At 41.2% G+C, this 25,676-nt stretch overlaps 1 protein-coding gene across 13 annotated transcripts in view; it reads right to left on the reverse strand.

Moving 5' to 3' along the window:
• Positions 1-18,832, reverse strand: part of CLOCK (clock circadian regulator) — a 121,171-nt gene extending 102,339 nt beyond the window's left edge. For 6 of the 13 annotated variants that reach the window (XM_050790555.1, XM_050790559.1, XM_050790557.1 and 3 more), the window contains exon 1: positions 18,454-18,576. The gene's annotated coding sequence lies outside the window, so the exon portion shown is untranslated. Of the gene's footprint in view, positions 1-18,453; positions 18,623-18,751 lie in introns of those variants that run through there. The other 7 variants (XM_050790561.1, XM_050790554.1, XM_050790551.1 and 4 more) reach the window with 5 other exon arrangements.
• Between the last annotated feature and the right edge of the window lie 6,844 nt (positions 18,833-25,676).

Below are 25,676 nucleotides of genomic sequence, written 5' to 3' on the forward strand. Positions count from 1 at the left end.
TAGGTGATGGGTACATAGGAGTTCATTTTACTATTCTATATGCTGTTATATATGTTTAAAACATCCTGTAAAAACAACAGCATGTTTGGGGCAGGTTTTACTTTCTTAGGATATTAAAGAGAACAAAACTATACAACACATAGCTTGCCCAAACATTTTCTATCAAAGATGATCTACAAACTGATGTCATTCCTCTCCCAAATAATATCTTTTTTTAAAAAAGATTCAATCATTATATAGACATGACTGAAAAAGAGAAAACAGAATTTTTAAAAGACTAAAAAAAATAACTGGCAGGTATATACCTGATTCAAATATTTATTTGTTTCAAATAAAGCAACAAAAAGGCATTTTTGAAAAAATCTGAATATGAACTAGGTGTTTTATGATATTAAGGAAGTATTAATTTTGTTAGGTGTGATAATGATACTGAGATTATGAAAGAAAATATCAGCTGGGTGTGGTGGCTCACACCTGTAATCCCAGCACTTTGGGAGGCGAGGTGGGTGGATCACCTAAGGTCAGGAGTTTGAGACCAGCCTTACCAACAGTGAAATCCTGTCTCTACTAAAAATACAAAATTAGCAGGTCTCATGGTGCACACCTGTAATCCCAGCTACCTGGGAGGCTGAGGCAGGAGAATCACTTGAACCCAGGAGACAGAGGCTGCAGTGAGCCGAGATCATGCCACTGCACTCCAGCCTGGGAAACAAGAGCAAAACTCCATTTCAAAAAAATAATTAATAAATAAATTAAACATATTGAAGTATTTAGGGGTGAAATGACTATTTCTTTCACCCCCGCCCCCAACTGCCTTATTTTAAAGAAACTTGGGGAGTGAATGAGATGATGATGACGATGATGATGATAAACACTCATGTTTGCCGCCCCTGCCATGCAGAAAGTCTGTGCAGATGAGCACATAAAAACAAACAAAAAAGAATAAATCTGTAAGACAATGAAAAGAACAGAGAGAAAGTGTTTACAATAGATTTCTGGAGAACAGAAAGGAGACCCAAGTGTGTTAAGTTTAAACAGAACTAAGTGAAGCACAGCCCAAAATCTACACATGAAAGGACTACAGTGGAGGTCGAAGTCAATCTTTCAGAGATTCTAGGCTCAGTGTTAGTAGGTAAAGAGGCTGAAAACAAGAGAAAGCTTCACCTGTTCTTTCTCCCTACCCCCTCAATGACTAAGCAAGGGCCAGTGTTACCTATAGGTACAAAAGGTGAAATACTCTTTTTTTTTCTAAAGACAGTTAACAAACTGAACAGAAAGAAACTAGGTCTTCTGGTGTGAATATTTGTATCTGTAGAGTCCATTTCTATACAGCAGTTGGAAAGCTCCTACGCCTAAAAACAGGTTCCCTGATCTTCTGCCCTAAACCTAACTTGCCAGGAAACAAGAGATGCTCCAACTATGTACAAAGAGTTGACAAACAGTCTTCTCATTCCAAGATGGCAATTAGAAAACAAGTCCACCACTACAATACAGGAAACCAACAGCAGCACCTAATATAATCAAGACAGTCCTTTAGCAAGAACCATGAATTAACAATAAGGATCCCTAGACATACAAGAAGAAACAACAGCTAGAAAAAGACCAAGATAAAGATATTATCTATTTTTTTAGCTTTTAAGAGAGACAGTCTTACTTTGTTGCCCAGGCAGGAGTGCAGTGGCACAATCATAGCTCACTGCAGCCTCGAACTCCTGAGCTCAAGTGATCTTCCAGTCTCAGCCTCCCAAGTAGCTAGGACTACAGACATGCATGACCATGCTCAACTCATATTTTAATTTTCTTGTAGAGATGGGGTCTCATTATGTTGCCTAGGCTAGTCTCAAACTCCTAGCTTCAAGCAATCCTCCCACCTTAGTAGACTAAGAAGTATTACCAAGGAAATAGTAAAAGAAGATTTTCCATAACTGAAGGGAGACACTTGCATTTCAACTAAAAGGACCTACTGAGTCTAGCAAAGAATGACAAAAACAATTCATATCTAAACACATAATTATAAAATTCCACAACTACAAAGGACAAAGATACTAAAGCTTGTCTTTGCGAGTGAGGGAAAGGATCATTTAGAAAGTAGCAAGATGGAGTAGCATCAGACATCTTACCATCTTGATGCTCAACAGAATAGACCAAAAACCTCTAAGTTGTAAGAGAAAATTAATTTGAAAGTAAATTTCTACACCCAGCCAAACTATCAAGCAATTATGACCCAGGCCAAAGCTATTTTCAGATATGCAAGAATTCACGATATTACATTGTAAGTACTCTGCATACTGAAGTTAATTTAAAATACATTCAAAGCAGGATGTGGTGGCTCATGCCTATAATCCCAGCACTTCGGGAGGCCGAGGAGGGTGGATCACTTGAGGTCAGGCGTTTAAGACCAACCTGGCCAACATGGTGAAACCCTGTCTCTATTAAAAGTACAAAAATTAGCAAGACATGGTGGCAAACGCCAGTAATCCCAGCTACTGGGGAGGTTGAAGCAGGAGAACCGGCTGAACCCAGGAGGTAGAGGCTGCAGTGAGCCAAGATTGTACTCCTGCACTCCCGCCTGGGAAAAAGAGTAAGACTCCATCACACACACACACACACAAAAGTAAATACATTCCAGCTAAAAAAGGAAGAATGCCATAAAAGAGGAAGATGTAGCATCTAAAACAGTAAATCTAACCAGAAATGCAGTCATGGAATATCTCAGAATGACATATATACAGCAGCTTACAACCTGTCAAGACTGAAAAAGGAAGTATGAGGGCTCTAAGAGTGTTATCTCCAGGAAAAGGGATTCCACCTAACAGTTAACAGATATTATGATCCAAGCAGGAAAAATATCTGAGAATATGATAAAGGTATATATTTCTCTATCAAGAAAAAAGGACAATTACAAACTGTGGGAGGAAAAGATGAACAAAAAGTCATCTAGATACAAAGCAATCTAGTGGCATGATTTAAAAAACTGATGAAGTACAAGAAGAAATAAGTAAATATTTTATTTCTTGAGTTCCACTAGCATTATGACTTTAGACCACAGAAAAGAAAAATCACCCTAGCACAATAATTAAGTAAAGTGTGAGTTAATCCTCATCTTTCTTAGTAATGAGTCAATAGATATAATTTGAAGTCAGTAAATCAAGAAATAAAAGCAGATCTCAACAACAACAACAATAGCCTAGGAGGCTCTACTGGAGAATTCTACCAATCATTTAAAAGAATCAACTAGGCCGGGCATGGTGGCTCACATCTGTAATCCCAGCACTTTGGGAGGCTGAGAAGGGTGGATCACGAGGTTAAGAAGTCCAGATCATCCTGGCCAACATGGCGAAACCCCATCTCTACTAAAACTACAATTAGCTGGGCACGGTGGTGCGCGCCTGTAGTCCCAGCTACTCAGGAAGCTGAGGCAGGAGAATCGCTTGAACCCAGGAGGTAGAGACTGTAGTGAGTCGAGATCACGCCACTGCATTCCGCCTGGTGACAGAGCAAGACTTTGTCTCAAAAAAAAAAAAAAAAAAGAAAAGAAAAGAAAAAAGAAAAAAAGAAGAAAGGAATTAACCCAATCCTCCTCAAACTCTTCCAAAGAACTAAAACAGGAGGGAACATTTCCAAACTCATTCTAAAAGGCCACCATTACCCTGATACCAAAACCAGACAAAGACACCACAAGAAAACCACAGTAATAACCATAATACTGATTTTTTAAATCTTAAACCAAATTCAACAGCACATTAAAAGGATTATATACCATGACCAAGTGGGATTTATACCAGAAATTCAAGGATGGTTCAACACACAAAAATCAATTAGGGTAATATACCACATTAATAGAATGAAGCACAAAAACCACGTGATTCCAATTGATGAACCAAAGCATTTGACAAGATTGAACACCCTTTCATAATAAAAACACTCAATAAATGAAGAATAGAAGGAAACTACCTCAACATAATAAACACCATATATGAATACCCCACAGCTAACATCCTATTCAATGGTAAAAGACTGATCACTTCTTCTAGGATTAGGAGCAAGTCAAGAATGCCCACTCTCATCACTTCTATTTAACACAGTACCAGAAGTCCTAGATAGAGCAATTAGGCAAGAAGAATAAATAACAGGCACTCAAATAAGAAAGGAAATTACTTCTGTATACAGATGACATGATTTATATGCAGAAAGCCCTAAAGAAGAATCCACAAAAAAACTGTTAGCACTAATACATGATTTCAGCAAAGTTTCAGGATCCAAAATCAATACACAAAAATTGTGTTTCTATACACTAAAAACGATCAACTGGAAAAGAAAATTTAAAAAAAAAAATCCCAATTTACTATAGTATCAAAAGAGGAAAGGCCAAGCATGGTGGCTCAAACCTGTAATCCTAGCACTTTGGGAGGCCAAGGTGGGAGGACTGCTTGAAGCCAGGAATTTGAGACCTTATGTCTATAAAAAAAATCAAAAAATTAGGCAAGTGTGGAAGCATATACTTTTAGTCCCAGTTACTTGGGAGGCTGAGGCAGGAGGATCATTTGAGCCCAGGAGTTCAAGGTCACAGTGAGCCATGATTGTGCCACTGCACTCCAGCCTAGGTGACAGAGACCCTATCTCTTTAAAGAAAGAAAAGGGGTTGGTGGGGGGGTGGAGAGGGGCCGAAGGGTAGAGTGGATAAAATACTCAGGAATAAACTTAACCAAGGAGATAAAAGACTTGTACTCTGAAAACTACAAAACGTTGCTAAAAGAAATCACAGAAAGAATACAAATAAATGGAAAAACATTCCGTATTTTAACAGTAATTAAACATTACTGTTAAAATGTCCATAGTACCTAAAGCAATCTAAAGATTCAATGTAATCCCTGTCAAATTCCCAACGACACTTTTTTTGCAGAAACAGAAAAAAAACCATCATAAAATTCACACAGAATCTCAAGGGACCCCCCAAGTAGTCAAACCAATCTTGAAAAACAACCAAAAATTTAGAGGCCTCATACTTTCTTATTTCAAAACACACTACAAAGCAACAGTAATCAAGACAGTGTGGTACTGACATAAAGACAGAGCTACACACCAATGGAACAGAACAGAAATATACCCTTGCACATACCACCAAATGACTTGTGACAAGGGTGCCAAGACTACCCAATGGAGAAAAAAACAGTCTCTACAACAAACAGTGTTGGCAAAACTGAATATCCGCATGCCAAAGAATGAACACAATATACCTCTCCAAAATGTGAGAAGCCAAAATGTGATGTTATTGATTTTTTTATGATGACCTAAAAGTTTTGATCTCCAAATATTTTTCCAACACTTTTTAATTAAGTATTTTAGATACATATTAGAATATTTTTCTGCCTAGAAAGTAATTTAAATCCTTTCACTGACTAAAGATTTTTGTGATTGTTCATAAATCCATTAAAAAGTGCTTGTTTAAGGCCAAGCATGGTGGCTCATGCCTGTAATCCCAGCACTTTGGGAGGCCAAGGCAGGTAGATCACCTGATGTCAAGAGTTTGAGGCCAGCTTGGCCAACATGGTGAAACCCTGTCTCTACTAACACCACAAAAATTAGCCAGGCGTTGTGGCACACGCCTGTAATCCCAGCTACTCGGGAGGCTGAGGCAGGAGAACAGCTTCAACCTGAGAGGCAGAGGTTGTAGTAATCCCAAATCACACCACTACACTCCAGCCTGGGCAACAGAGCAAGACTCCATCTTAAAAAAATAAAACAAAACCAAAGTGTTTGTTTAAGATGTAGGAGAGTGGATACTTGTTTACTAAATTCAAGACACATTACAAAACTTTTGCTTTTCAGTAAACTCTCAATGTTTTCCTTTTTGCGTGTGTCTTAAAACATTTATAAAGAACCCGGTAAGTAATAAAACGCTTTGTACATTTGTTTGCCATTTAATCTAGGTTGTACTACCTTATGATTACCAGCACAGAAATAATTAACAATTACAGTTGTAATATGCAGCGAGTCAAGTGGAGCATCAATGGAACAACACCAAACTTGAAACGAGTGCTTATTCTACTCTCAACTATCACCAAGCCAATCCTCAAACTCTTCCAAAGAACTATATGCGAGAGAACATTTCCAAACTCATTCTAAAAGGCCAGAATTGCCCTGATACCAAAACCAAAGATATCACAAAAAAAGAAAGCTACAGCAATAAACCTAATGAATACTGATTTTTTTACTCTTAAAAAAAAAAAATACTCACAAACCAAATTCAACAGCACACAGTCTATGTGCTGCCGTACTGCAGTATCTAATACTCCTGGGTATTTTTATTATAGCAGCCAAAACTAAAATATCCATTCTATCCTTACATGCTAATAGACTGTAATCCTGACGCCTTGATTTGGTTTTCTCCACAGTACAAATATCCATCTAGCATATATTTAACTCACTAGTTTCTCATCTGGTTTCCTCAGTTAGAACATAAGCTCCCTGAAGGCAGGGCTTTGTTCCCCAGCAAATAGAACAGTACCTGGCACTGAGGAGATGCTCAATATATACCTGCTGAATGAACAAGATAAGGACCACAATTAAAGGTATACTAAAAGACTCTAAAGCACTACTGAGAAAAATGAAGGGCCTAAATGAATGGAGAGGTATATTGTGTTCAAGGATCAAAGGACTCAATGTTGCTATCAATTTTCTTTAAATTAATCTATAGAGTAAATACAACCCTAAACAAAATCTCAGCAGCCTTTTCTGTATACAGTGACAATATTTTCTTTTTTTTTTTTTTTTTGAGACAGTCTTGCTCTATCATCCAGGCTGGAGTCCAGCAGCAGTCAATGGCTCACAGCAGCCTCAACCTCCTGGGCTCAAGCAATCCTCCCATCTCAGCTCCTGGGTAGCTGGGATCACAAGCGCATGCCACCACGTCTGGCTATTCTTTTTCTATTTTTTTGGAGAGCCAAAGGCCTCGCTATATTGCCACTACACTCCAACCTGGTCAATACAGCAAGACCCCGTATCAGTATAAAAAATTTTTTTTTTGCTTCTTGATTGTGGTGGTTACAAGAATGTTTAGGTTTGTCAAAACTCAATCTGCATACTTAAATTGGGCAGATTTTAACATATATACATTATAATCCAATACAAATCAATTTTAAAAAACATACTACATCAAAAACTGAAACCCAACAACAAAATACCTAAAGAACACTACATAAAACAGCTCATAAAGATTGAGTATTCTGCACACCTTTAAAAAATAATAGGGGCCAGGTAAAGTGGCTCATGCCTGTAATCCTAGTACTTTGGAAGGTCAAAGCAGGAGGATCACTTTAGCCAGGAGTTCAAGACCAGCCTGGGCAACAAAATCAGATCCTATCTCTGCAAAAATAAATGATAATAATAATAATAGGAAACTGTCTGCACTTAGGTAAAATGAACTAGTTTGAAGCAGGCCAATATTCTTGCTAAGAACAACTTAAAAAGCTAAATAAATTATAAAAATCGTATTTTTAAAGGTAGTGAAGAGTTGTGGAAGCATGGGAAAGAAGAAGGTCTAAAATTACAGTGATGAGGAAAATCTTTTTTTTTTTTTTTTTTGAGATGGAGTCTTGCTCTGTCGCCCAGGCTGGAGTGCAGTGGTGTGATCTTGGCTCACTGCAACCTCCAGCTCAGAGATGGGGAGAATATTTTTAGGGTATTTAGATGACCAGCATCTGTCTTTTCCCTGGGAGTATTTCCTAATTATTGCTTGGGCTAGAGGCTGAAAATTGAGGCCTGACCTGTGTAAAATATTGTTGCTGAGGAACACAGAAGCCAGGACAGCTTTTGGTGTTCACACAGGGCAGAAATAACAAAACTAGGAGACTAATTCTCATAAAAAGTTTCATGCAAGGACCTCAAGCTTAAGGGTGGTATCTCCCCTCAGCATATTTGCTGAATTTTAAAACCGTGCAGGGTAAAAGGCTACAAAGTTAACTAAAAAACTTTAAAAAGCAAAGTGAAATTTCCCATCTTTGGCATTGCTAAAGGGACAAGACCAACAGGCTTTGAAATGAAAGCCTTAGAAGATAACACCTGAAAAAATAAGGAAAAATAAGGATAACAAACTATTAAAATAGCAACCGAGCCTCCACATAATTTAAGATGATGGGCTCTTGATATGGGTTGGATGTTTGTCCCCTCAAAACTTCATGATGAAATGTAAATGTAATTCCCAATGTTGGAAGAGGGACCCAGTAGGAGACAACCAGATCATGGGGGCAAATCTCTTAAGAATGGCTTAGTACCATCTCCTCGGTAATAAGTGAGTTCACACAAGATCTGGTTGTTGAAAAGTCTGGCACCTGCCCCACCTTGCTCTCTTGCTCCCACTCTTGCCATGTGATGTACCTGCTCTCCCTTCACTTTCAGCCATGACTAGAAGCTTACTAAGCCTCACTATAAGCAGATGCCAGCACCTTGCTTCCTATATACCTTGGAGAACCATAAGCCAATTAAACTTATTTTCTTTATAGATTACCCAGTCTCAGGTATTCTTTCATAGTAATGCAAACAGATTAATGCAGCTCCCTAGCCTATCTGCATAGAACTTCCCCTTCCCCCACCCCTCTCCCAACCCGGCAAAATGTACCATTACCTGGTAATGCTTGCTTAATTTTTTCACTACACAATGCCTGGCATTCAATCAAAAATTATGAGACATAAACAAAACAATCAACAGACTTAACCTAATTGACATTTGTAAAACACTCCACCTAACAACAAAACACACATTCTTTTCAACTGCACATGAAGAACCCTTACCATGACAGAATATACTCTAGGCCATGAAATAAATCCAAATAAATTTCAATTTATCTCATCACAATGGAATTAAATTAAAAATAACAATGATCTCGGGAAAATCCTCGAATATCTGAAAAATATATAACACACTTATAAATAAACTATAGACCCAATAAGACATCAGAAAAGAAATTATAAAGTATTCTGAATGGAATGAAAATGGAAACATAATATATCAAAAACTGGAAACGGCCAGGAGTGGTGGCTCACATCACAGCACTCCAGGAGGCCAAGGAAAGAGGACTGCTTGAACTCAGGAGATCAAGACCAACATGGGCAACACAGTGACATCTTTGTCTTCAGAAAAAATTTTAATAAACTGTGGCCAGGTATGGTGGCTTACACCTGTAATCCCAGCACTTTAGGAGGCTAAGGCATTCTCTGATTGCCTGACCTCAGGAGTTCAAGACCAGTCTGGGCAACATGGTGAAACCCTCTCTCTACAAAAAATACAAAAATTAGCCAGGCATGGTGGCACACGCCTGTAGTCCCAGCTAGTCAGGAGGCTGAAATGGGAGGATCACTTGAGCCCGAGTGGTCAAGGCTGCAATGGGCCATGATTATGCCACTGCACTGCCTGAGCAGTAGTGAGACCTTGTCTCAAAAAACAAATAAATAAATTATAAACAATTAAAGGGAAGTTTATAGCATGCTTACATTAGAAAAGAAAAAAGGTCACAAATCAATGACCTCAGCTTCTATCTTAAGAAACTAGAAAAAGAAAACAAATTAAACCCAAAATAAGCTGAGGAAAGGAAATAAAGACCAGGGCAGAAATAAGCAGGCAGTCAAACTAAAAGTTAACTTTTCAAGAACCTCAATAAAATTAGTAAACCTCAATAAAATTAGTAAACTTCTAGCCAGACTAATCAGGGGAAAGGGCAGCAGACACAAATTACTAGTATTGGGAATGATACTAAATCTCTACAGGTTATACAGATATTAGACTCATTACACTTTCTACAGATAGTAAAAGAACAATAATAGAGTATTATAAGCAACTTTTTGCCAATAAATGCAACAAGTTAAATAAAATGGATAAGTTCCTTGGAAAACTTACCAGGCATGTGGAGACAGAACAATACAACCATATGACCAATAACCAACAGAAAAACAAACAAGATAAACAGACCAATAGATGATGCCGATATTGGAAAAGACAAGCATTTAAATAACTGTAATTAGTATGTTCAAGAGAACTGGAGTCTATTACAAGTCTATAAAATAAGATCAAAGGAATACTCTAGAACTCAAAACCACAATGTAAAATTAAGAATACAAAAGATTAGTTTTGCCAAAAAGAGAAGACAGTTTTGGCATACTGGAAGGCAGGTCAATAGAAAATATCCAAACAGAGAAAAAAAAAAAATTCAACATGTGGAACATGATAATTACCTTTAATATATGTATAATTAGGATCTAAAAAGAAAAAAAGGGGCAGAATATATGAAAAGGTGATAACAGAACTTTCCAAAACTAAAAGGCATCCAGCTACAGATTCAAAAAACTCTATAAACATAAAGCGACAAAGAAAACCACATCTGAACACATCATAGTCGAAGTGCTTTAAAAGTAAGACAGTCTTAAAAGTAGCCAAAGAAAAATAAAAGACACATTATCCTCAGCAAGAATATAGCTAATACATTGCCTTCAATAAGACTGGTAGCTGACTTCAACAAAAAGAAAGGAAGACAGAAAGCAACCAAACATTCTTGAATGTGTTGAAAGAAAATAACTACCAACTTAGAACTTTATAGCCAATGAAAACACACTTCAGGCCAGCCACGGTGACTCATACCTGCAATCCTAGCACTTTGGGAGGCCAAGGTGGGCAGATCACTTGAGGCCATGAGTTTAGAGACCTGCGTGGCCAACATGGCGAAATCCTATCTCTACTAAAAATACAAAAAAATTTAGCTGGGCAAGGTAGCACACACCTATAATCCCAGCTACTCAAGAGGCTGTGGCATGAGAATCGTTTGAACCCAGGAGGCAGAAGCTGCAGTGAGCTTAGATCAGCCACTGCACTCCAGCCTAGGTAACAGAACGAGACTGTATCAAAAAAACAAAACAAAACAAAACAAAACACTTCAAAAAAGGTGAAACTGCCATGCATGGTGGCTCACACCTATAACCCCAGCACTTTGGGAGGCCAAGGTGGGAGGATCTCTTAAGCCCAGGAGTTCAAGAACAGACTGGGCAACATGACAAGACCCTGTCCCTACAAAAAATTTAAAAATTAGTTGGGCATGGTGGCATGCGCCTGTGGTTCCAGCTACTGAGGAGGCTGAGGTGGAAGGATTGCCTGAGCCCAAAAGGTTTAGGCTACATTGAGCCATGTTATTACCACCACACTCCAGCCTGGGTGACAGAATGAGACCTTGTTTCAAAAAAAAAAAAAAAAAAAAAGGGTGAAATTGAGATATTTTCAGAGAAACAAAAATAGAAAAAAATCACTGATAGTAGGTAGGCCAGTATCAAAATGCATGATATATGGAAGTGACAGTATTATTACTCTAAAAATTGAAAACAACTTCAATGTCCAACAGAAGATTGATAAGTATTACAGAGATGAGAACGTTACATACCTACTAAAAATAATCACATAGCAGAAAAATACTGACATGAAAATATGTTGATGATTCACTGTTAACAGCTTGCACTACAGTGGACTACATTATGAACCCGTAACATCATATAAGTATACATATAATTATGTAATGGCTAAACAAAATGCAGGAAGCAGATAGATAAGAAGATTAACAACAGCACTCTTGGTGGTAGGATCTCCAATGATACTGTTTTAATTTTTTTTTTTTTTTTTTTGAGACTGAGTCTTGATATGTTGCACAGGCTGGAGTGCAATGGCATGATCTCTGCTCACTGCAACCTCTCCCTCCTGGGTTCACGTAATTCTCCTGTCTTAGCCTCCCAAGTAGCTGGGATTACAGGCACTTGCCACCATGCCCAGCTAATTTTTGTATTTTTAGTAGAGATGGGGTTTCACCATGTTGACCAGGCTGGTCTCGAGCTCCCGACATCAAGTGATCCACCCACCTCGGCCTCCCAAAGTGCTGGGATTACAGGCATGAGCCACTGCGCCCAGTCTAAAATTTAATCTATGCTTTCTTAGTATTTCCCAAGTTTTCTACATTAGGGATGTGCTACTTTTACAACTGGGGGAAAGAGAGGAGGGGAGGGGAAGGGAGGGGAAAGGAGGGCAGGGGAAAGGAGGGGAAGGGAGGAGAGGGGAGGGGAGGGGAGTGAAGGGGAGGGAGGGGGAGGAGGGGAGGAGGAGGGGAGGAGAGGGGAGGTGGGGGGGGGGAGGGGAGGGGAGGGGAGGAGGGGAGGGGGAGGGGAGGAGGGGAGGGGGAGGGAAGGAGGGGAGGGGGAGGGAAGGGGAGGGGAGGGGGGAGGGGAGGAGGGGAGGGGGAGGGGGGAGGAGGGGGGAGGGGGAGGGGAGGAGGGAGGGGAGGGGGAGGGGAGGAGAGGGGAGGGGGGAGGAGGGGGGGAGTGGAGGGGAATGGAGGAGAGGGGAGGGGAGGAGAGGGGAGGGGAGGGGAGGGACAAAGGCAACTTTTTATATTAAACTATATTTTAATACAAACGATAAGTTCTCAGCTAGGGATATGGTCTAACCTTTATTGGTATATCCCCCATTTGTGCTTTTTACCTTTTTTAAATACCAAAATCTGCCAACATGAATCAACCTGTACTTGCATTTTCCACTATTTGGACCTTGAGAGCTTGTTCAAAGGTTCTAGCAGGGGAGCGCAGCTACTCATACACCCTTGACCCAAGACCAGTCCTCCTCTATTAGGGATGGTCATCCTCTTCGACCAAGCATGCAGCTTCGGGAGGGACACACATGGAGCAGTGAGGGAGGAAGGGGATGCCTGCCAAGTCAGCCAGATGAGCTGAATCAACCCTGGGGATCAATGAGGTAACATGTCACAGCCAGATAGCCCTCACATCTCATTTTCCACTATTTGGGATGAGAATTAAAAATGTTAACTACCTGAATATGAACTCTTTGAAAAAGAAAATTAATATCCGTCATTATTAATGTAAAAAATGAATGTTTCTGAAAAATGAAAAGCAAATTATATCTGAAACAGCATACTTTAAAACACAAAGTAATTCACAAAATTTCATTTTTCACAAGTGATTTCTTTCTGTAGACTTCTAAGACTTAAAATTAGCAGAATTATATCTCTGAAATATCCAACTAAAGTAATAACTCAGAGTTGAGGCTATGAGAATAAATTTAAATAATTTAACATCTGCATAATCAAAAAAATGGAAAAAAACAGGAATCTCTTTATCCACCTATTTAAGTTACACCTAATAGGGCTTTTAACAAACGGCTGTAAAGCAACCTGTAAATATAAATGCCATTATGTAATTATAGTCAATTAGTAATAATTATATTGCTGACACGTGAGTGTTCTATAAATAATTCATACAACTCCATCTAGAATTTTTGATTCAAAAAAGGAGAAAATGCAACAGCCATTGGTGTAACGCCTACAAAGAACTTAAAAAATATTTTACTTTATGCATCTATAAAAAACTATAAGGAAACAGATAAACATCAAAAGGTTTAGCTACAGTGTGGAACTTTGACTTTTCCCCCACAGTGTTGTTTTATTAAAATAGTCACAGCAAATAAGTATTTTGACACAGCACTAGAAGTAAAAATGTGGGGAAGAGGTGACATAAAATACATGCTTCAAGACTGAAATAAGAGGAAACAATTTTCTTTTAATATTAACACTGGCTGACATATTTGGTGGTAGACAACAGTTAACTGATAGGATTTAATTTCCAAATTTTTCTAGCAATCTTGAAGTGATTAAAGAGGCTGTATTATAATTATTAAATAAAACATCAAAGGGTTCTTTCCAGTGGGAAAGCTTTAAAAAAAAAAACTATTGAAATAGCTCTGTCTCACAGATACCTGCTAAAAGAATGTAACAACTCCTTACATTATCAAGAGCTAAGATCTGAGCTAAGTTTCCTTTCTCAACTAATTAAAAGGTTGAGATACATATTCTCCCTCAAAACCCCATGCCTCTCCCCCACCAAAAAACAAAAACAAACAAACAAAACAGCCAGAAATAGGCTCACCCTTACAAATCTTGTGTGTAATTTTCTTTTAAAATTTGTCATTTTCTACCTTGTGTTATAATGTCTATGCTTTTCAGCTGGGCACGGTGGCTCACCCCTATAATCCCAGCACTTTGGGAGGCCGAGGTGGGCGGATCACCTGAGGTCAGCAGGTCAAGACCAGCCTGGCCAACACGGAGAAACATCGTGTCTACTAAAAATACAAACATTAGCCGGGTGTGGAAGCAGGCACCTGTAATCCCAGCTACTCTCGGGAGGCTGAAGCAGGAGAATCGCTTGAACCCAGGAGGCGGAGGCTGCAGTGAGCTAAGATCATGCCACTGCACTCCAGCCTGGGTGACAGAGCAAGACTCTGTCTCTAATAATAATAATAATAATAATAATAATAATAATGATAGTCTATGCTGTTTTAACCATAGTAGATTCCACCGAAGGCAGGGTCAATTATACTGCATCTTTCTAGGTATCTCCCATAGTAAACAGTCTTTATCAATACTCTGAACTTTTTGCAAACTCTATCAGCTAAAAAGAATTAAGGTTTGGTAATTCTTTGTAACCTGGTTTAAAACAAACAACCCTCTGGAACTATTAGAGAACCAGAGGGATGGATGGAGAAGAGAGTATGCATATTAGTTGTTTGCTGTCAGTTAAGCAAAAGCCAGACCAAAGAGCCTCTTCTCTCCTTTTCCCTTCAAAAGCTAAATTTTATCCAAGTCAGTAACAGTGTCCCTTAGCTAAGGAGAGTCTGCTTAGGTTCACTTCAGAGAAGCTCAAGAGGCTGGTGTAATCTAGGAGGCTTTCGTAGGAGTCTGCAAGCAATTACAGAAGAAAAACAAATCAAAGTTTAACCCAGACACTATTGCTCAAGTCAAAGCCAAAGAAAATCCTAAAACTTGGATTCTGAAGAGTCCTATAAAATTCATGTAATCCAAGTACTTCTTGGGTTTTGTTTTGTTTAAAAAAAGGGTGTCAACTCTGTCACCCAGGCTGCTCTTTTAGAACTCCTGGGTTCAATTAATACTCCCACCTCAGCCTCCCAATTGGCTGGAACTACAGTGTGCACCACCCCATCTGGCTATTTTTTTAAAAAACATGTTGTAGCAAAGAGGTCTCACTATGTTGTCCAGGCTGGTCCTGAACTCCTGGGCTCAAGCCATTCTCCCACCTCAGCCTCTCAAAGTTTACAGTAAATTCAATCTATACCAGATAAAATTTACATCAGTATGACCTCCCTGCAAACTCTGCAAATGCCTCCATAACAACTGGCCCCTCACTAGTGAAAAGATGAGTATGACCTACAGTCTATATCACATGTTAAGCTTTCTCACAGGCTCCAAGTTATGTCCCTGTCCTGCAGGTAATAACAGAGCCCATACTAGAGGCAAAATGACAAAGCAGATGATCATTCAAAACGATTCTGTTTTCGAGACTGAAAAGGACATATTTGCTAATGCACAGAAAAATATCTAGAAGATCATACAGTGGTGCTAACAGTGACACCCTTCAGTCAAGGTATGAGTAGCTGGGCTCTGCAGATTCCTCTGGGGAGGAATGTGAGCTAGAAGTGGATGTAAAGGGGTTGTCACTTATTATATATACACCATTGTTTTAACTTTTTATGAGCGTCAATTTACTTCTGTAATTTTAAAAATAAGAGTCCCGGCTACTCGGGATGCTGAGGCAGGAGAATCACTTCAACCCAGGAAGCGGAGGTTGCAGTGAGCCGAGATTGCGCTACTGCACTCCGGCCTAGTGACAGAGTGAGACTCCGTATCAAAAAATAAATAAATAAATAAATAAATAAAATTCAATTTTTTAAAAAGATTGAATAGACCCACATGGAATTCAAATGAAAAATAAGTGCCACTTTGCAGAAGTCAATCAGAAAAACCTACATATCAAACAGAAATAATACAAGTATCCTATCCTACAAAATAAAAAGGAATACTGGTAATATTACAAAACTGCTCACAGCAACTGCAACCCATTACTCACTATTCACTACTTTGATTACACAATGTTAGTCACCAGGGGGAGTTTGAGGGTCCATCTAACAGCTGCCTGTGCAGTCTTAACCTCATTAAAAAGGTTTGCAACAATTCACAGTCCTAAAAAAAGTTCATTTTGTACACTGTCTCTTTTTTCATGAGAAACCACCAGACACAAACACACACACACACACCCCCCAATTTACATTTCACCAGGGTTCATGTTTGATTTCCTCAAAAGAAAGAAAAGTTTCCCAATCTGAAAAGCAAACCAACCTGGACAATCAAGTTTACTAGCACTTAAAGGGAATGTTCACATACTCCTCACACTTGTTCGTCATGAAACTTTGGGATTAAGTAAAATTTTATCCACTTATGACTCCTGAAAAAAAGAGGAAGGGGAAACACAAACTACACTCTGAAAGCAGCATAATCTAGCCATAATGCCAAATGTAAACAATCATTATACATTTTAGCAAGGCAAAATATAACTAAACATCTTTAAAAGATAAATGCCTGTGACCTCTGCAATCTTAAAAATTAAAGTGTAAATAGTCATAAAATGTATCCCAAACTTTCTTTTTAGTTGATTTTCCTAAAAAATATTAAAAGCAATCATATTGAAAATGACTTAAATCACCATAAATTAGGCAACAAAAATCACATAAATTATTTGGGAGAGGGAATTTTTGTTTAACCCAGTTTATGAGTCCACAATATACACAAAAATTTGAAAACATGAAGACATACACATAATACATCTCATTTCCCACCATTCCCTCAGACACTATTTCTCACCCTCCTCTATTACTACTAGTTTTCTAAATCCTCCCAGAATTTCTTTATATAAAGAGCAAACATAAATTTGTATTATTATACCTCGCCCTTAAGACATAACACGCTATTCACAATGTACTACTTAGACCTTGCTTTTTTCACTTCATAACAAATTTTTGTGATCTTTCCCTGTTAGTACGCAGAAAGCTTCCTTATTCTTTTTTCATAACTGATTATGCCTAGCTTTAGAACATTTTCAGTCTGCTTTCTCCAGGCTAACCTTTTTTTAAATTCTTTTTATTATTATTATACTTTAAGTTCTAGGGTACATATGCACAACCTGCAGGTTTGTTACATATGTATACATGTGCCACGTCGGTGTGCTGCACCCATTAACTCATCATTTACATTAGGTATTTCTCCTAATGCTACAGGCTAACCTTTTAAGACATTCTGTTCAGCCAACTACTTAACACCGGAATTAATTTCCTTCCCCCAAGATTTGAAAACCAACCAGATTTGCGATGTCCCCAAGGGATACGTTTCAGAGAAAGCAACTCATTATCTAAATTACATCCTTTTAAGAATGTTTATTTTCAAACAGGTAGAGAGGAATATTGCACAATTTTCTCCTCTAATCGCTTAAAGCTACAAATCAGAATGCAATCTTCAAAGTAAAATTACCTTTCATTTGGGGGGTTCAGCGTTATAGTCAAATCAACAACGACTGTAAAAGTTTCTTTACTTCTTGTGCTTTTCTTCCACTGCAATTTTTTTTTTTTTTTAATTTTTTAAAGAAGACTAGAAAGCCTTAAAGTCTAATAGCATGGCATTCTAATAGCAGGAAACCACAACCCGATTTGATCTTTCATCTGCCAGGTCAGAGACTGAGGCTTTTATCTTGCAGAATTAGGCTCACCTACCGTCAACAAGAGGACTTCTACAAAGCGACAAACACTTTCAAAGAATATAAACTCTGCGGCGCTGCGTGTAGGAAATTACACTCCAAGGGCCAGAGGCAACTCCAGAAAACCCGGCTTCACTGGCGAAAAGCAATCTACAAACGCCAGCGGGGGTGACCGGGAACGGGAAGCGCGGGTGGAGGAAAGAAGAGAAACCGAGCGCCTCGCCGCCAACCCTCGAACCCGCGCGCGGTCGCCGGAGTCAGACACTAAGAGCCGCGCGCTGCCCAGGGACGGAACCCCGGAACCACGACCACTTACGGAACCAGCCCGCGAGCGGCAACGGCGGCCGCTCGGACTGCGGACCGCGGACCGCGGCACGCGGGCCGGGCGCCGGGAGGGCGGGGGTTCCCCGGAGGAGCTGGCCGCCCCGGCGCCCCATTGGGCGCTGCTCCAAACGTGCCCGAGTGGTGACAGGAATAAAGTGGGTCACAAGGCCTAGCGGGTCCCCAGCGAAAGCGCTCTCGGCACCCAGTCCCCGGCTTTCCCCGCCTCCCAGTTGCTGGAATCAGCAGCAGCTCCGGGCGCCCTCAAGCCACCTGGCCCCGCCGTGCACCCCACTCCCGCCCCTGCCCCGCAGGTAACCCCAGCTGCCCCAGAGGGCCTCTCAGGCAGGGCAGGCCTCCGCCCCAAGTCCAGGGAAAAGACACACTAGAACAAGACGCCAAACTTGGGCTTCAGCTCCCGCCTTCCCCACCCTTGGCCGCCGCCCCCCGGCCCCACACACGCCGCCCCCCGCTCCCTCCCCTTCCCCGCGCCCTCACCGTGTGGCTTGCGGCGGCTCCGGCTTCTTCCCTCCCCCACCCAGGTCTCCCGCTGCGGTGGCTTGGAACCACTACTCTGCCCGTGTCCAGGAGGCGCCACGGCTCCCACCTCCAGCAGCACCTGGGGCTGTGAGTGGCGCCCCCCACTCACCCCCCCAAAAATTCGCCGCTACTGTGGCCAGCTCCTCCTCCCCCTCCCTTCCCTTCCCTTCCTCCACCGACCGGAGCGCGCATGCGCCGCCGAGGAAGCCAACCGGTGGACGGCAGGCCCTGGGCCCACCCGGCGGGCGCCACTCACCGGTAGCGCTCACGGCGGCGGCCAGATTTCCTTCGCGCTCTCGCTCTCCGGGGTTTCCTTTTTTAAAACGGCAGCCGCAAGCCGAGTCAGTGATTGCGCCCCCTCCCGGCGCATGCGTCGTCAGCTACCCCGCGGGCTCCGACGGCCGGCGGAGGCTCTGCGCTCGCCCCTCCCCTCACTCTCCCTTTTCCCGGCGCGGCTCGGTGCGCATGCGACTTGCCCAGTTAGGCAGCACGGAGCCGCGCCAGGGATCCCGGACGCCCGAAAAGATTCCTGCTCCCTTGGGCCGAAACCTGGCTCTGCAGGCGCCCAGTTCCCTGCCCCGGCCGGGAAGGGCGCCGGTTACTAGAAAGCCGGGGAGGCGGGGCCTGGTCGGGTGGAGGGCGCGGCCGGCCGGCGGAGCGCTAGCCTTAGGTCCTGGAGGCTCTTTGGCTTTCCCCCCGTGTGCCGGGGGCGAGGAGGAGGAGGAGGAAGAGCTTCCTGCCGGATGAGGGATCCGGAGGCCAGAAAGGGAACCCGCTCTCCCTTCCAAAGCAAAACACTGCAGACGCCAGGTTAGATTTTTCGGGTGTTGGCAGGAGACTTTTTCCCCCAGTGGCATCACTCGCGTTTCCTCTCCTGGTGCTGGGAGTGAAGAGTTGAAGAGGCGCCTGGACCGCCAGTGACATCCTCTCCCATCTGGAGGAGCGAGGCTTGGGTTGCTTCTTATTGGTGGGTGGGTTTGGGGAGACAGGGCATGCGCCTTCGGCCGGAGGAGGGAAGCGAAAGGACGTCGGGATTTATTTGCTCATTTGGAGATTTTCCCCCGGCCTTTTATAAAAACCAAGTGACAGTATGATGGAAGATGGGGAATGAAGCATCAGAAATAAACCAGGACCCTAATTTGCATGGATTTCCTCGTTGCAACAACGTGTGACTACTACGTATCTTCGGGAAATGACTTCCCTTGATGCGTTAAGGCACTCTTGGTCCACAGGGGAAAGCACATTTCAGTGCTTCTACTGGAGAAGAGATCTTTACAATCTTAATTCCTAGTAATTCCTATGTTTTAATGAATATCATTTGGATTTGAAATAAAAAGCCATCTTCTTGTTTCAAAAAATACACTTTACTTTTTTGGCTATAAAATCCTCCCTTTAAAGTAACATTCACCTCAGTAAACATTTTCAGTTCTTGCTGTATGCTCCGGGCAAAAGAACATCAAACTGAATCACTTATTCAGATACTTGATCCTTCACCTAAGGATTTTTCTTTCAGGAGTGGGAAAACATGATTTGTTAATTGACCCCATCATATAACAGAAGATATTTTGGTCGACATTTTTGCCTGTTCAGCATTCATTCCCTATTCTGATAATTTCCTTTGAAGAACTATCATTTATCCACTCTCAGTCCACATGGTCTGAGCAGGACACAGGGGGAAAGCATATTTGAGTTTAATCCTCTGTTGCAAACTAAGTTCCTAAGAAAGGTTTTACCTCTTTACCAGTGGGTTTAAATCTGGGAGAATGGAAACCTGGAGCCGTCTTTCCACACGTGAATTCTGAGAAACAAAGCAACATGGAAAATAAGCAGATTTGAAGACAAGAGGTTTGGCCTAAACACATGTTTGAGGCCCTGAAACAAATGTGGACTAGATTCCTCTGGAAATTTCATTAAACCAGTCAGTAAATTCTTGCATCTGTTTTATTGCTTAAACCAGTGAGAGGTTTTCTTTCACATGCAATCAAGAGTCCCGACTGACAAGAGGTAGGTAGGAAGACAGGAGGCAAAGTTAATAATACTGATAAGTTAGGTTGCAGCCAGACAAGAGAGGGTTTGAATGCTTTCCCTAGGATGGATTTTTGAATTTTATTCTAGAGACACTGATCCCTCCTTATAGTCCCCGTCATCTAGAATGTATTATCTTCAAAAATACCTTTGCCCTTTTTACTGATTTCATTGTCCTCTCAGTCACCAAGATCAAACCATGTCCATCTTTGACTCCTCTCTCTCTCATTGTATTTAATTATTTACCAAGACCTGTTGATAATCCCCCATTTTTCTGCTCAGTCCTCTCTCGCTGCTTGAACATTTCCCATGGTTCAGTTTACAGCTTCTCCTTTCTCCCAGATTCTCTCCAAGAAAAGAAAAAATGTACTACCTGTGTTTTTTTTGTTTTGAGATAGAGTCTTGCTTTTTTGCCCATCTGGAGTACAGTGGCATGATCTCAGCTTACTGCAACCTCTGCCTCCCAGGTTCAAGCAATTCTTCTGCCTCAGCCTTCCAAGTAGCTGTGATTACAGACTCCCACCACCACGCCCAGCTAATTTTTGTATTTTTAGTAGAGATGGGGTGCCACCATGTTGGCCAGGCTGGTCTTGAACTCCTGGCCTCAAGTGATCCACCCGCCTCAGCCACCAAAAGTGCTGGGATTACAGGCGCAAGCCAGTGTACCGAGCCTGTATTGGATATTTCCAATAGCTTTTCCAACTTGCAGATCCCACATTTTCATAAAACAAAAATCCTGCCTCATAGTTTCATAGATCCTAAATTTATATTCCATAACCTTAAACATAATTTCAGATATTCTGTTCACTCCTTCTTGTGAACCTTGCTATCATTTAAACTGATTATTTTCTCAACTCCTCTGTCAACTGATTTCCCCCAGTTGGTAGGCAATGTATCATAGTGGTTAAGAGTACAGAATCAGGATCTAAACTGCCTGCATTTAAATCATAGCTTCACAACTAATATCTGCATGACTTTAAGCAAGTTATTTCTCTGTTCTTTAATTTCCTCATCTGTAAAATGGGATAATTACAATCCTATGTCATAACATAACTGAGACTGTGTGTGTGTGTGTGTGTGTCTGTGTGTACTTTTATCTGGTACATAAGAAATCCCATAGAAATGTTGGCTATTCTTGTCAATGATGTTCCTTTTTGGGTAATTTTCATATCTCTTTTGCTCTAATTCTTGCCCTAACTCCTGTGTCACTCTGTCAGTCACAAAGTCATATCTGTTCTTCCATAGTAACTCATCCATTCATTGACATTCCTAGTTTTACTACCATGCTTTAAGGTGAATTGGAGAACAGGAAGCTTTAAGATATGCTTAATACGGAATATAAGGTTAAGTATTTTTTTAAAGCTTGCATAGTTTATTCAGTTACTCATATTCTTTCTAATCCCTTTAAAATAGAACTACAAAATCCTGCCTCATACTTGAGGTAGTATTACAGACTTTGTGGTCAAAACTCTTGGCTTAAATTCTGACTAATGCTGAGAGATAGTGAGCAAATCAAGTAATTCCTCTGAGCTTCAGGTACTTATCTGTAAAGTTACAAGAATAGGCATTTCAGAGAACTGTGACGATCAAAGATAAATTAAACTGCTACATAAAGGTTAGGTGGTGATCTTTAAAGGTTGTAAATCTTTACAATTTCTTGTTGGAACCCTAGGAATAGTTGAAATGACTCACAGATTTTTTAACTCCAGCCTTTAGTTCTCCTCTGGGCTCTATACACACTGTCCAGTTATCTACCTGATGTCTTTTCTTCTGTATCACAAATATCTTGGATGCTCCCTTCAATCTATTCTCCACAGAGCAGCCAAATTATTTTGAAAATATAAATGAAGTCACGTTATTTTCTTCTAAAATCCCTTTTATCATTTCCCATTACATACAAATTCCTAATTATGGTCACAATAACCTGTTTGATCTGGCCCCTTCCTACCTCTCCAACCTCATGTCTTACCATTTTTTTCCTTTTCCTGTAACTCTCCAACTGAGAAACTGCCTTTCATTTCCTTGCTAATTTCTCTCTGCTCTCAGGCTTTCAGGCATGCTGTGCCCTTGACTGGACCCCTCCTACCTTTTCTCATGGCTGGCTCCTTCTCAATCATCACATCTCAAAGATCTAACTACCCTATTTAAGGAGGTCTCCTGCCAACATCCCACCTGCCCTCCCACCACCAATAATATGCAAAGTTATTCTCTTCTATTGTGTCCAGTTTCCCCCAAATACTTATAAGTTTAAATTATGTATATATTAGTTATATGTATATATTAGTTATATGTATATATGATATTTGTTTTCTTATTAACTATTTTCCCTACCACCACAAGGTAAACTCCAGAAGGGCAAGAACCATGTATTTTCTTTGCCACTCACTGTATGTGTAGCATCCATTTCAATACCTGAGGTGAGCTGTACCCACCTTGAAAGCTCGAGGATTGCTTGAGCCCAGGAGTTAAGGCAACATAGCAAGACCCCATCACTAAAATAAATTAATTAAAATTTAAAAATAAAAACCAGGTTGGGTGTGGTGGCTGACACCTGTAATCCCAAGACTTTGGGAGGCCAAGGCAGGCAGATCACTTGAGGTCAGGAGTTTGATACCAGCCTGGCCAACATAGCGAAGCCCTGTCTCTACTAAAAATACAAAATAATTAGCCGGATGTGGTGGTGCATGTCTGTAGTCCTAGCCACCTGGGAGACTGTGGCAGGAAAATCACTTGAACCTGGGAGGCAGAGTCTGCAATGAGCCCAATTCGTGCTGCTGCACTCCAGCCTGGGTGACAGAGCAAGTCAGTCTCAAAAAAACAAAACAAAACCACCAAGGCCTGAGGTGAATAAATGATTTAATGAGTGAATGAAATGCCAGAAAGAAGATTTTTAGGATCATCTTTATCCTAAATTATGACTGTAGGCAGATTATTGTCAAGGGGTAGCCTTAGTAATGTGCATGAAAATGTGTCCGGAATTTATTCCTTCTGGTGGGTTCTTGGTCTCACTGACTTCAAGAATGAAGCCGCGGACCCTCGTGGTGAGTGTTATAGCTCTTAAAGATGGTGTGTCTGGAGTTTGTTCTTTCCGATGTTCACATGTGTCCAGAGTTTCTTCCTTCCGGTGGGTTTGTGGTCTCACTGACTTCAGGAGTGAAGCCGAAGACCTTCCCAGTGAGTGTTACAGCTCTTAAAGGTGGCGCGTCCGGAATTGTTTGTTCCTCCTGGTGGGTTTGTGGTCTTGCTGACTTCAGGAATGAAGCTGCAGACCCTCGCAGTGAGTGTTACAGCTCATAAAGGTAATGCAGACCCAAAGAGTGAGCAGCACCAAGATTTATTGTTAAGAGTGAAAGAACAAAGCTTCCACAGCATGGAAGGGGGCCCAAGCAGGCTGCTGCTGCTGGCTTAGGTGACCAGCTTTTATTCCCTTGTTTGGCCCTGCCCACATCCTGCTGATTGGTCCATTTTACAGAGCACTGATTGGTCTATTTTACAGACTACTGATTGGTGCATTTACAATCTTTTAACTTGACACAGAGTGCTGATTGGTGCGTTTTTACAGAGTGCTGACTGGTGCGTTTACAATCCTTTAGCTAGACAGAGAGCGCTGATTGGTGCATTTACAATCCTTTAGCTAGACACAAGAGTTCTCCAAGTCCCCACCAAACCCAGAAGCCCAGCTGGCTTCACCTCTCAAAAGTACAAAGGAGAAACAAACTAAAATCAGTTGGTGAAATATGATGTGACTAATACTATTCTAGTGATTGAATACTTGAGAACCAACAAGAATATGTAACACTAATAAGTACAGCTAATACCTGTATAAGAAGATGCTGACTGAAATCTAAAATAAGGAACAAGTGCATGAAGTACCTCACCTTCTAAAGAACTGCCAACATTTCGGGTCAGATACCCACTCCTTCACCCAAGGATAAAAGTTGGACAAAAAGGGATCTACCATAGCCAAAACCTCTAACTCTCTACTCTCAGACCATATAAGCCCAACACTTGGCAAGAGGGAAAAACACCTGAGAGGATCACTGAAGCCAGGCTCTTGGTGTGTACTATGGTTTTTCCTTTCCTTTTTATGCCTTACCCTACCCCAAGTGAACAAGACTCCAGCAGAATCAGGTGACTGTGAGGGAGGGAGAGTGGCATCTGATTCACTATCAAACTTGCTGATATTGCCTTGTACCTACATGAAACAGGAAAAGAGTTGGAGAAATAGCTGGCCAGGGAGTAGGCTGAAATAAAGCAATCTACAACATCTACCATGTGGTGTAGCAAGGATACCATGGTTGTGTAAGTTTCTCATGTGTCAATTGATGCTGTGTGGAAAACGCTGTTCAGATTTGAACCATCTTGACACCCAAGGGGGAAGGAAATTCTAGTAGCAAGAGGCTGGATTTACTTCTAGGAGAGGAAACTAAGAGAGTTAGCAGAGATAGAGCTAAGACTGGTCCATCTCTCATGTCAATCAAGGGACTGTGCAGTTGGGAAGCTGTTTCAGAGTTTCTAGGAGAACTCAATGTGCCCCATTAAAGAGTGAACAATTTGGATGCAGTATTCATTGTACAGTTAAGGGAAATTTATCCCTTTCATCCCTGTTCTCTCTCCCAGTCCCCAACAGAAGAGGGATAGGCCCTGAAAGTGTTACTGGTAGAGGGTCTTGACTGCAAGGTGTCCAAGTTCTTGGTGTTTTGAACAAAGAATTGGACAAAACGCCCAGCAAAGTAAAGACAGAATAAAGCAACTAAAGAACGAAAGCAGGGATTTATTGAAAATGAAAGTACACTTCACAGTGTGGGAGTAGGCATGAGCAGTGGCTCAGAATCTTCTCCGGTCCAAATACCCCCTAGAGGCTTCCTATTGGCCACTTCATTTCATGAAGTGGTGGCTTGCACCAATCAGAGGCTGAGGTGAAGTTACAAAGTTGCAAAAGAACCCTCAGCAGGCAATCAGTCTGATTGATTGCGGACAGCCAATTTCCCATCTGCCAGGCACAAAAGGTCCGGGTTTGCAAAGTAGCCTCTGGTCCTTTTGTTACTTAGGCATGGAAAGTTAGAGTTTTCCTTTAAATCTAGCTCTAGGAAGGTGGCGTGAAACAGCCTTAGGTTCCCTGCCTCTAGACCTTATTCTCCTGCCTCAAAAGGAGA

Source organism: Macaca thibetana, chromosome 5, assembly GCF_024542745.1.
Source record: "Macaca thibetana thibetana isolate TM-01 chromosome 5, ASM2454274v1, whole genome shotgun sequence".
Classification (NCBI taxonomy): Eukaryota; Metazoa; Chordata; class Mammalia; order Primates; family Cercopithecidae; genus Macaca; species Macaca thibetana.